This window comes from Elgaria multicarinata, chromosome 13 (assembly GCF_023053635.1).
Source record: "Elgaria multicarinata webbii isolate HBS135686 ecotype San Diego chromosome 13, rElgMul1.1.pri, whole genome shotgun sequence".
Taxonomy (NCBI): Eukaryota; Metazoa; Chordata; class Lepidosauria; order Squamata; family Anguidae; genus Elgaria; species Elgaria multicarinata.
Window position 1 is genome coordinate 18,670,617 of NC_086183.1, and position 12,413 is coordinate 18,683,029.

The window sequence follows — 12,413 nt, forward strand, 5'->3', positions numbered from 1 at the left end:
TTGTTTCAAAAACAATGCTGCCTGCCCTGTAACTTTCAATCGAGGATCCTATTAATTAAATTAAACAGTGGGGGGAACGACACAACAAAGAGTCTTATGTGGCACCTTAAAGACTGACAGATTTATTGTGGGCATAAGCTTTTGTGGACTGAAGCCCACTTCATGAGACGCATGAAGTGTTATCATCCGTTTGGCTGGAATTAGGCAAATCTCATTTTGTTTCATTAAAGAAAGAGCCAGGTGACTGTTCCATCTGGCTGTCAAGCTGTCCCAGTTCTCCAGGTGCACAAACATAAGGTAATGAAGCTCTAGATAAAGGGATAATTGTAGAGAGAGAGATGGATGGTGGTTGAGGGGAGCAGAGACAAAGAGCACCAGAAAATATGAACTACCAAAGGGCTCCTGAGTGTGTGTAAACTGTAGAATTATCAGTGCGAAATACTAGTGCTGTGCCGAAAATTTCTCCTATGAAAGTTTGAACCATCCTCATTCAATTTGATCAAAAAAGAAATTGCTTTTGAAAAGAAATTGGAAGGAGAAGCCATTTCGGAGAAATTCTCATGGGCTGAGGTCTGGGTTCCTGTGCTTGCCTTACTTATGAGATGACTGAGGAGCGTGTGTGAGAATCGTGGCTTTCATTGTACAGCCATCTCTCTGACAGCCTGTAGCCTCCTTGGCTTCCTGCACTTTCTGACTAGGAGAAGACATCATGAATTTATTCCTTCTTTTTCAGCTCAGGAAGCCCAGGCAGCCTGGGAGATTGTAGAGCAATGCTGAGATGTATAATAGAAAGAAAAATATAGACAGTACCCTCAACCACCTCACAGTGATTAGCTGAGGTCAAAAGCACCACGAACACACATTCAAAATAAATTATACACTGCTCTGGGAATGAGGCAGGAAAATATTCATCTTTACACAGCTGTGTAGCTTGAGAGCTTTGTATTGTTTACATTAAAGTAATCATTTGGCATCCTTCGGTAGATGCATAAGGTCTAGAAGGAGAGTGGCTTTATTACAGTGTGGCATATAATTTGTGTGGTAACCAGCAACTCACGGACCTTGTCAGAAATACAGATCCTCAAAATGATTGTAATATGTCTTGACCCTCCACTTGTTCAGACAGGATTGCTTTAGGGCAGGATGCCAGATGGAATTACACAGTTATCATTAATGTAAATGGGAAGATTGACAGGCAATATGCCTGGCCATATCTGACACAAGCTACTCATTATGATTCCACACCCACACCCACCCCAGAAACACTGAATAGTAGAACATATCATAGGAATATGGTGCAGAGAGAGATCATTAGTCCATTCAGCTTTGCATTTCTTACAGTGACCAGCAACAGCTCTCCAGACCCTTAGGCAAAACATTTTGAGACCTATGTGGAGATGCCAAGGTTTGAAATTGAGAGGGATCTTCTCATTGCAAAGCATGTGGCAGTGTTTGGCAGCAGAGGAAGAATTAAAGAGGCGAGACATGGGTGATTGGGTTAAACTGATGGAACACCTCTCCCGATATGAGGTGTTCAGACACAATGATCAACATTTGGGGGTCTTACTCCAAGTGCCTTGTGTGAGTGAGGATTTGAAGGTGGCAACAAGGGAGAGGACCTTCTCAGTGGTGGCACCTGGCTATGGAAGGAGCTCCCCACTGAGGCCCACCTGGCTCCAACACTGCCATGGTGTGACTATCTGAGGAACGCCAAGCGGTCTGGATTTGCAGCATCCTCCACCACACCTGAAGACAGCAGGCTGTCTTACAGAACACAAGGAAGCCAGCACAGCATGGCTCAACTCCTCTCCTCCAAAACCTTGCTGCTACCTTCCAGCATCTGCCTCCTGAGGTCACTGCCTCACAATACCTAAAAGTAGGGCCGGCCCTGACCTTACCACAAAAAACACTAGCCACGTTTGGTGCCTTTATCCCAACTTATCATGGAAAAGGCCAGCTGGCCCTAGCTGTGTATCCTTGAGAAAGATGTTGCACAACTGCTCTGAAACAGGCAAAGAATAGTAGTACCTGTGCATTGCTCTCACCGAGACTTTCACAATGGGCCTTGCTAGATGGAGGTTTAGCCCGGTGCTCGCCCCGGGCTCGCCCCTGTGCGTCCAGATGACTCACAGAGGATCCCGGGGTCAGGCAGGGGTGAAACCTCCCTGGGTGCGGGGTAAGTGAAACCCCATTTAGCCCAGTTTTTCCCATGGTCCCGGCCTCAGGTCGGGCTGAGGCCAGGACCACACGCGTGTGGACCATTCCGCCTCTTTAACCGGCTACTGCACTTACGCGCAAGTAGCTGGGAAAAGCGGTGGATGGGCTTTTCACTGTGCCCATCGGGCCAGGGGGGGAATTGTGGGGGAGGAGATGGGGGCAAGGGGGAAGAGTGGACCCAGCAGGAGAGATGGGAGAAGAGCAGAGCTAGGGTGGGGAGATCACAGCCAGGGGGCAGAGGGGGCAGAGGACATGGCAAGCAGGGGGAGGACATGGTGAGCAGGGTAGTGGATGGGCGAGCAGGCGGGAGGGCATCAGACATTGGGGGGGAAATCGGGGCAGGGGGGAGCAGGGAACCCTTTTTTTAACTTATTTTTTACCTTATTGTTGATGCGCTCCTGCGCACATGGCCCCTTTAAGTGTTAAAAAAAATGGCTGACACGACGGGGATTTCCCTTACCTCATCACGTCTCACATGTAGACTGGGGCGACAGCCTGCACTAGCTGCAGCACGGCCTCACCCCTACTCCCCACCAGATTAACAGGTAAGTCTAGCAAGGCCCTCTCTCACTGTCACCCATTCAAAAGTATAGCACTGGTATTTGTCTCCTGCACACATACTTTGCAGAACATTGTTCTGAGCTTCTCCCATCCCCCACCCCACACACCTCCTCCACCTCTGCAGGTGAATTGCTCATTCAGGAAGCATCCACAGCCATCAAAGGAACATTTCATCCTGACTCCCTTCAGATGACAGTTTAGACAAAAACATAGTGATAGACCCACTCAGAGTAATCAGACAGGAGAACACACAGCAAGATCTTTATAATAATGAAAATAGGAGGCTCTCAAGAAAAAGCAAAGGACAGTGAAAGTTTATAATGGGGAGGAGAAATCCACAGCCTTGCAACCTTTAAAGAGGCTTGTGGGTGTTTGGGAAAAAGGAGAACGTTATTGGAATGATAGTATTTTAAAAACAACAGCTCCAAAACAAATGCTGTATTTATTTTAATTTTGCTAGAGTATGGTGTGTGTATTTTATTTTATTTATATATTTAAAAAAGCTAAATCTCCAAAACAAATGCTGTATTTTTGTTAATTATGCTAGAGTATGGTGTGTGTGAGAGAGAGCGAGGGTGGGGGCATAGCTAGACCAGGCGATATCTCGGGGATCGCCCCGGGATCATCCCTGTGTGTTCACATGATGCACAGGGGATCCTGGGAGCAGGGAGGGATGATCCCTCCCTTGCTCAGGGATATTGGCATAGCCTTTCCCCCCACTTTTTCTGCAGTCTCGGGATGATCCTGAGACCATGGAATGTGTAGGTGGGCGTCATGTGTTGTCCCGGCTCCTCACGCATAACCACAAAGAGCCTGGAGCTGGGCACAGAGTTTCTCAGGAGCTCTGTGCCCATCGTGGGTGAGGTAGTGGGAGGGTGAGGGCTTTTTTTTAAAAAAAAGTTACAATTTTGGACAAGCGCTCATGCCCTCCTTTTCCTTTAAAAAACCAAATCCAAAATGGTAGCTGCAATGTCGCAGAGAGAGAGAGAGAGACCGCATATTCTTATGTACAATTTTCACCCACTTATGACAATTTGGGGCTCTCCTTTTTTCTTTTTCTTTTTTTTTAAAAAGGTAATTAAAAACAGGTGCGACTAAACAAACAAATGGATAGGGAGAACAAAGCACACAAATCTTCAAATGTGGCAGAAAGTGGTTACTAAGCCAAGCCAAAGTCAGTTCCAAAAAGCTCCATCAAAGGAGGTCCAAATTAATTCATATGTTAAACAAGTTTGTTTTGCATTGTGTTTTTCTCCAGGAGCCAATATTAAATTATAATGTCCAATGCAAGCAAGATTTGTTTCTCAAGAGTTCTGCTGTTGAGTGAGTTTCCAAGTCACCTGGAGGAGGTAGGGATGCTTGAGGAATCTGATGTTTGCAAATTACAAGATGAAATGACATGATCAGCATCTTCCAGACCAAATCAGACTCAGAACGTAGGTAGCCGTCCACTGGCTTTCATACTTCCTGGATGTTCCAACACTGTTCTTGGATGAAGAAAGAAAGAATGAGCAAAGAAAAATGATAATAGGCTTAGAAATGTGAAATTAAATGTGTAATTGTGAATTTCCATGCTTTGAAAAACATAGAGAGATAAATGCAGAAATAGGGTAGAACAGACGTATGACTGGATGCATGCAAAAGTGACACTGACTGAAAACAGACTGATTTGTCCTTCCCTATCTCAAAGAGGTTTCATGAAGGCTTTACTCTTGCTGGGGTGATGAGATCCAAATGGGTTGGGTCAAAATGTGGCCATTGCACTCAACGTGAAGCACATAGGGGTACAAAGGAGTGTGTCACGATCTGGGGAATGGACGGCAGGGTCCTTAGGCAGGAACGCCGGGGCAGAACCAGCTTGGGCGGTTGGAATACTGGTGGAGCAAGCTGGGAGTGAAGCAAGGGTCTGGGGTGGCGGAGTCCAACAGAGAGCCAGAGGCAGGAGGCAGATCCAGGAAACAGGCACAAGATCAGACACAGGTTCAGAATCCAAGCAGGGGCCAGAGGCAGAAGAGAAATTCAGTCTACAAGCAAGCAAGGTCCGGGCAGGGATCAAGATAAGAGGCAGAGTCCAGGAGGAACAAAGTCCAAACAAAGGCCAAAGACAAAAGTCAATGGTCAAACGCAAAGCAAGCTTCAGGCACATACCAGGTAGCAAAGGGGCCAGAGGCAGAGGTGTGGTCAAGACAAGCAAGAGGTCCAGCGAGGCAAGGCAAGATCTGAGGGAGCAGATTATCAGGAACCAACTGCAGCTAGCATGGGAGACCATGTTGCTGTGGCAAAGGCGGAAGGTGAAATGTGGTTCTTATATAGGCCTTTCCTGGCAGCTCCCAGCTTTCCGTATGAGTCCACCTGGGAGTGCCTGCTGGTCTGGGCCTGAACTCTGCAGGAGTTTACCAGCCAGGGCTCGCATCCTGCGAAGCCCTGTGGATGGTTAAATGGCAAGCTGCCACCAGATGGTGCTGCAGGACAGGACAGATCCTGACAGAGTGGCAAACTATGGGCATGGCTAGATGGGGCAATATCCCAGGGATCATCCCAGTGCGTCCACATGATGCACAGGGCATCCCAAGAGCAGGGAGGGATGATTCCTCCCTTTTGCCAGGATATCACCCTCCCCATTAATTTCAATTTTTCTTCAGTCTCAGGATGATCCCAACACCACGGAACATGTGGCCCATCATCTCAGTTTTTCCCCAGCAACTCTCAAGTCAGGCAGGGAGCTGGAACCGGGCACAGAGCCTCTCAGGAGCTCTGTGCCCATCGGGGGTGGGGTGGGGGTGTGCGAGGAGTGTTGTTGTTTTTAAACAGCACCTTACAATTTTGGTGGAGTGCTCATGTGCTCCTTCTCCTTTAAGAAAAATAAATCCAAAATGGCGACCGTGATGTCCTGCACTGTGTATAATAATAATAATAAATAAAAAATAAAAAATAAAATCGCAAGAACGTCACCCTCCACCCCGCTTGTCTAGCCATGCCCTTCATCGCAATATAATTGCAACAAACAGGACTGGCCCCACCATGAGGCAAAGTGAAACAGATGCTATCAGAGCAGTGGTGAGGTGTTATGAGGACAGAGTTCTGTGTGTATGAAACCTGCTATACACCCCCACCCCAAGGCCAGGGATGGGAAACTTGAGGCCCTCCAGATGTTTTGCCCTACAACTCCCACCAACCCTAGGGAGCAGAGCCAATGGTAAGGGATTGTGGGGAGTTGTAGGCCAAAATATCTGAAGAGACATTTCAACCTTTTAGAATGGGGAAGAGAAAGCTGCACAAAAGCCAAGCAACCACCAAATGGTCAATGGTTGGAAGAGAGGGGAAGGGGCATGGCTATCTGGGGAACTTTAAGGGCCAGAATGGGACCCCAGAAAGGCAAGAGTTGGCCCTCAGGCCTGAGGTTCCCCACCACTGCTATAGAACAAAAATGACTTAACTCACCTGGAACCAACAATTTGGACCTGAAGTTAAATATCCTTGCTTGGGTGGGGGCGAAATCCTTTCAAAATCCCAAAATATGATAACTTTATTCTGAGCCTTAATCTAAGACATTCCAAAAATCAATGGCAGGCATTTAATCGGGTTGCCTATTAGTAAGAAGTTATAAAGCCACAAACATCGTCCCTAAAATGCCTGAATTTCCATCAATGAAGTAAATGACTTTGTAATTTGGGATAAGGCATGTTATTACCTAGATAGAAACAGCCATTTAGATCTCCATTTAAGATATCAATTAAAACGTGCATCTAGTCTAGGTGCATAAATTAAGTAGCAATATTCTTCTTGTCTTTGGACCATCTGGAGAGTTCGGAGAGAACACCATAAATGGAAATGCTATCGATTTCTACCTCCATCCTAAGTCTGCTTTTACTGTGACCAAGCATGAAATATCAAGATGGCAATCACTACAGCAGGCCTTTGAATGAGATTTGAGAGGGGTACAGGAAGGAACACAATGGCAGCATATTCCACTGCATAAAATATCCAAACAGGGGGGTAATAATGGCTATTCCTTTATTAAGGATGACCCTTTGCTTTGCACTCAGCCATCAAAAATATCCATGTTTTGTTTTTATTGGCACTTACATTTATTTTTATCACCCCTTCGATGGAACGGCAAAAGGACGTCGGCTCCTGCAACCCAAACAGACGTGCTCCAGCAGTTCTCAAGTATCAATTGGAGAAAATTGCATTCAATTCTGCAACTATACCATTTCAAAAAGAGAGGCGATGAAATGAGAGGCGGTGGGGGGGAACCACGTTAATGAGCTTCGTGGCTTTGGATGAATGCAGACCAGCTGGAAAATACAAATAAATAAAAGGAACAGAGGGTGTTGTTGTTGTTTTTAAAAAAATCTGTTTGGTTTTCCCCCCAATTGACCATGGTTAGCATCTTATATAGTGCCTTGATTCTGGAAATTCCATGTATTTCCCCCCGTAAAATTTGTTTCTCGTTGCGTCGTAGCCTGAGCTTCACACACATGAAACGGTTTGTGCGTCGAAAACAACCAAGGGTGCTTCGACCTTGTCTGCTGTCACTTTCCGCAATGCTCAGCATGGGCCAGCACACTGTGTTAAATCGCGAAAGTTTATAACAAGATGATTCAAGGCAGGGGAGGGGAAAATAAACGTGTATTTTGGGCAATTCCCAAGAATCTCTTCCCCTAACAGTTGGAGGACATCTAGAAACATAGGAAACAGAATGGAGTTCTGGGCTTTTGAAAAAGAACATCAACATTTATTTCTTAAAACATTCTTTTTACTGCTGGAAAACACCAAATTACTTAAATGGCTGCTTTGTATTATTTCTATGTCTGCTGCTCTTAATAATTTAGTTTGGTTGGGAAAGCCTCCTGTGACAAATAAAACTCATCACAAGATACATCGGTGGGTGTATGCAATCTCCTCTGGCAGTTTTTTTTAAAAAACAACAACAACAACACATAAATTTATTAATTTATTTAAGGCACAATCCTATTAGGATTCTCATCAGCCTCCCAACTCAGGAACAGTGGAGGTAATCTTCATCTATGCTCTCACCCTGCTCTGCAATTTAGCTAGTTGGGCATTTTGGTTAGATGGGTATTTCGCTAGATGGGCATTTTGGCCTGTCTAGCTGAGGCATCGGGGAGGGAAGGGAAAAGGGAGGAGGCTGGAGGGGCTCCAGATATGGGGTAAGCTGGCCTCCCCAGCCCCCTCCCCTCCAACCAGCACACCCCCTTTCCTTTCCCTCTGAATTCACTCCTGAAAACGTGGAGAGGCAGCCAGTGTGGTTCTGTCTTTGCTGGTTGCAAGAGAGAGGGGGCGAGGACCTCAGATTCCTGGATCCAAAGTCAGTGAAGACACTGATCAACATAAGCTGCCATCCCATTGATCTTTACTGACCTGTGTCCATGAGTGATACAGTCCAAATTCCACATACTTCCTTCAATGGTGAAGGAAAAGAAGTTGGGCTCAGGGTCTAGCTGATGTTAAATCAGCCAGCGCTTCCAATAAATTGGAGATTCCAAGAACAGATCCTGCCTATGGCGACAATATATATAATACCTGTAGAACCATTTGTCGATGATCTTTGGGGTGAGCATAGTGATAATATTGGCCTTATTCAGACATTTTCCCTCCCACCAGTGTTGGGGAACATGAAGGCCACTCCACTAAGCCAACCCCTGCTGGCTTCACTGTCCACATGTTGCAGAATATCTGTAGAGAAGCCTGCTGGACTCTCCCCATGATGTGGGACCCTGATCTCACAGGGATCTAGATCCTGGGAAGAAGACTGACAACATAGAACAAGTAACCCCTTCTATAGACATGGTTCTCAATGTTTAGATCCAGGGTGGAGAAGGCTGGATTCAATTTTAGAGAAGTTCTTAGGAGCCACATTCCAATGGAGGATGGGACCATGAAAGAAAGCATGGCCACCCGGAGAACCTCAGAGAGCCAGATTGGGACCCCGGGATAGCCAGATTTGACCTGAAGGACTGAGGTAGCCCACCTCTAGTGGAGAGGGTAGAAAGCCTGAACCATCCATGATGTCACAGTAGGGACACAGCCAGTGGGCACAGTCATGCAGCAGACAATTGGTAATCGCACATGAGAGAGAATGCCTAAATAGGACTATGACCTATGAATGGCCAAATAAGAATATGATCTATGAATTAACCTATTTATCTTTATCTTTGGGGTGCTTTGTTGTTCTCTACCACATCAGTATTCTGATCTCCCCCACTTCCCTGCTCCCCCATCTCACTATCTCTTCTGTAACAGAGCAGGGGAAAACAGACAAGGTATATTATACAGCATTCAGAACTGCTATATGTGGTTCGTTAGGCATTAAACCGTAACGAGTGCTGACAAACTGTCACGCATCCTTATTTAAGATATGAAATCGGCTATGAAAAGCTAGCAGCTGTTTATTTCAAACAAAACGCAGTGAGAGGACGGTGCATTTAAACGCCCCCCCCCCCTTCTCCTTTATCTATCCACGGATCCCCCTATTAACTCCCATTGTGCTCAAAGTGCTGACTTTCGGCTGGAACGGTTTGATTTATATTTTGAATCTTGACCTTCGTGGACAAGGGAGAGATTAGGCGGATTCACTGATTAGTCAAAGGCTCTCTCTACGTCTTGCCGGCTGGTTTGTGTGCCGACGGAATCATTTCTGTTTGAATGACTCGACTTGAGTTGCATTCGTCTGTTGTCATGATTGTGCCAAATAAAAGTACCCAGTGGTACAAAATGTGTAACTGGAGAAGTAAGGTGCAATTACTCATCAAACTCAATAATAAAAGAGCAATAAATTGGACATTGATATAAGGCTGAGACAGGCTATTAATCATAGCACTTTAACTTTGCCTTTTGTCATGAGGTACGAAGTAAGGGCACATGAGAAAAAATGTTTTAGTACTGCGTTCATTTTTTGTTATTAAATCCTTCAGTCATCTTACTGGTCATTTATTTAAATCACATCTGTTTCGCTGTTCATTCATTGTAGATCTATTTGTTTTATTAACCTGCATTAATTGTGTGTGTAGGTGCTGGGGTGGGCGTTTTTCTTTTCTTTTTACAGTTCTTCTTGACTTTGGGGACCCTTCCTGGCAATTACCATCCTGCCCCACCCCAAATGTCCTTGACATTGCATCATTCAGGGCATCCTGGTGACATAATGGTGTCTGTTACACACACTTGTTGGCAGCCACGGTCCCCACCCCCGTTAAAATGACCTGAATGTCTAGGGCATTCATGAAAAAAATGGTGGGCAGCAAGAATGGCCACCACCAAAGTCAGTACGCCTGATGACTCCAATGAAAAGTAAGGCTTCTACCCCTGAAAGGTACAACTGAGGAATAAATAGCAATAATGCTATTTACCATTTACCCATGTACTCCCATTTGTTCTTCAATGCATTCCTTTCAGAAAAATCCATTGTGCCTGGGTCCAGCTCCAGCTGAGAGCCCCCTCCTTCCTGCTACCAAGTGTCTCTGCAGAGGCCATCAGTGGGGGAGGAAGCAGCAGCCAGGCACCTCTCCACCGTGCCTGGGTCCAGCTCCAGCTGAGAGCCCCCTCCCTCCTGCTACCACCTGACACTGCTGAACTTTTGCAACTAAGAATCTTGTGGCTGAATTTGCTTTTCTTTTTCTTTTTATCCCCTCCTCCCTACCAATCCCCTTTCCTTTTGTGTCATTTTTTTTTTTTTTTAGATTGTAAGCCTGTGGGCAGGGATTGTCTTAAGAAATATTTTGGTAAGCCGCCTTGAAAGCTTTTTTGGCTAAAAAGCGGGATGAAAATGTATAAATAAATAAATAAATAAATAAATAAATAAATAAATAAATAAATAACATTGAACTGAATGGACCGTATCTGGATCAATTTTCTTTCTTTTTTTCAAAAGGAGTGCACATCTTTCATGTGGAGGAAAGCACTGGTGACTACAGAGATGGGAAGGTACCTGGCTGCTACTTCATCCCCCACTGAGCCTGGCCCAATGGACAGGTACCTGGCTGCTACTTCCTCCCCCACTGAGCCAGGCCCAATGGACAGGTACCTGGCTGCTACTTCATCCCCCACTGATGGCCTCTGCAGAGACAGTTAGTAGCAGGAGGGAGGGGGCTTCCAACTGGAGCTGGACTCAGGCACAATGGATTTTTCTGAAAAGAATGCATTGAAGAACAAATGGGAGTAAATGAGTAAATGGTCATCATCCCCATTATTGCTATTTATTCCTCAATTGTACCTTTCAGGGGTAGAAGTCTTACTTTTCATTGGAGTCATCAGGCGTACTGACTTTGGTGGTGGCCATTCTTGCTGCTCACAATTTCTTCCAAGAATGCCCTAGTCATTCAGATCATTTTAGCAGGGGTGGGGATGGTGGCTGCCAACAAGTGTGTGTAGCAACACTAGACCCAACCAAGTCCTTGGTGCTGCATCCAGATTGCTCATGAGCTACAACACAAGTCTCCTCAGGTCCCACCTCCTTTCCCTTCACCTACCAGGTGATCAACACATGGGGAAAAAAATCTCCTTCCTCTCACTGCCCTGCATCTTCTACCCTGATGAATTCACTGCCACGAGATGTGGTGATGCAGTAGAGAGACGTGGTGGGGCAGTGTAGAAATACAACAAATGAATGAATGGAATGAAGAAAGCTAGTGGGCAACTTCATCGACCATGCATGGAATGGAATCAATTGTTGTGAACCACCCAGAGAGATATGGCTACTGGTCAGTATAGAAATTTTAAAAATAAATAATGAGGAACTATGTCTGGAACTTGTCTACCTCACCATCTAGCACTGCCTATGTCGGTGTCTCCATCATCCAGTCATCATGAGCATGAGTACCGGGAATTGTGGGAGTTGTAGTCCAACGGCTTTACTTTTCAACCCGCATTTACACATTTGCCTTTTGCACGACGGCTTGTGGCCAGCGTTTCTAGGAAAATCTTGAAAACAGCAGTGAGCAACTATCGAACCCAGCTCCAGACAGTTCGATTCTTTTCTTTTTTTTCAAATAAAAGGATGAAAGAAATGAAAGCTGTGCTGAGAATTTCTGTAAACTTTGCACTTCGAACTGCCGGACAACCTTCCCACAATGGATTTCCTAACTCGATTTCCTAACTAAAGCAGAAGAAAATCTGATGACTAAATTAAGACAAGGTTTTTTTTAGAAATGTCCATTAACATAAGAGTCATTTCTTTAATCTCATAAGTGAGGCAGTTGACTTTGAAGGTGAGTAGAAGGTGTGTTTGTTTCCCTTTTATTCATCATACTCCTTTTTTTATTAGTTTCCAGAGAGAAAGCCTTGTTCATCTGTCGCAGCAAAAGCACGCAACAGCAAAAGAGTCTTGTGGCACCTTAAAGACTAACAGATTTATAATGACATAAGAGTTCGTAGACTACAATCTGTAGTCTATCAAAGTTTATGCAATAATAAATCTGTTAGTCTTAAACATGTCTTTTTTATTAGGAGGTTTCAATGCATTATTTATTGTAGGGCACTTCAGAGTCTTTTTTTTACAGAGCAGTTTAAATATATTCTAACTATGCAACCAGCCTACCTGGGACATCTCTAGTGATATTATGGGAACTGGTTAAGTAATGCTAGGATCAGACAAATCTGTCAGTTTCACTTTCTCC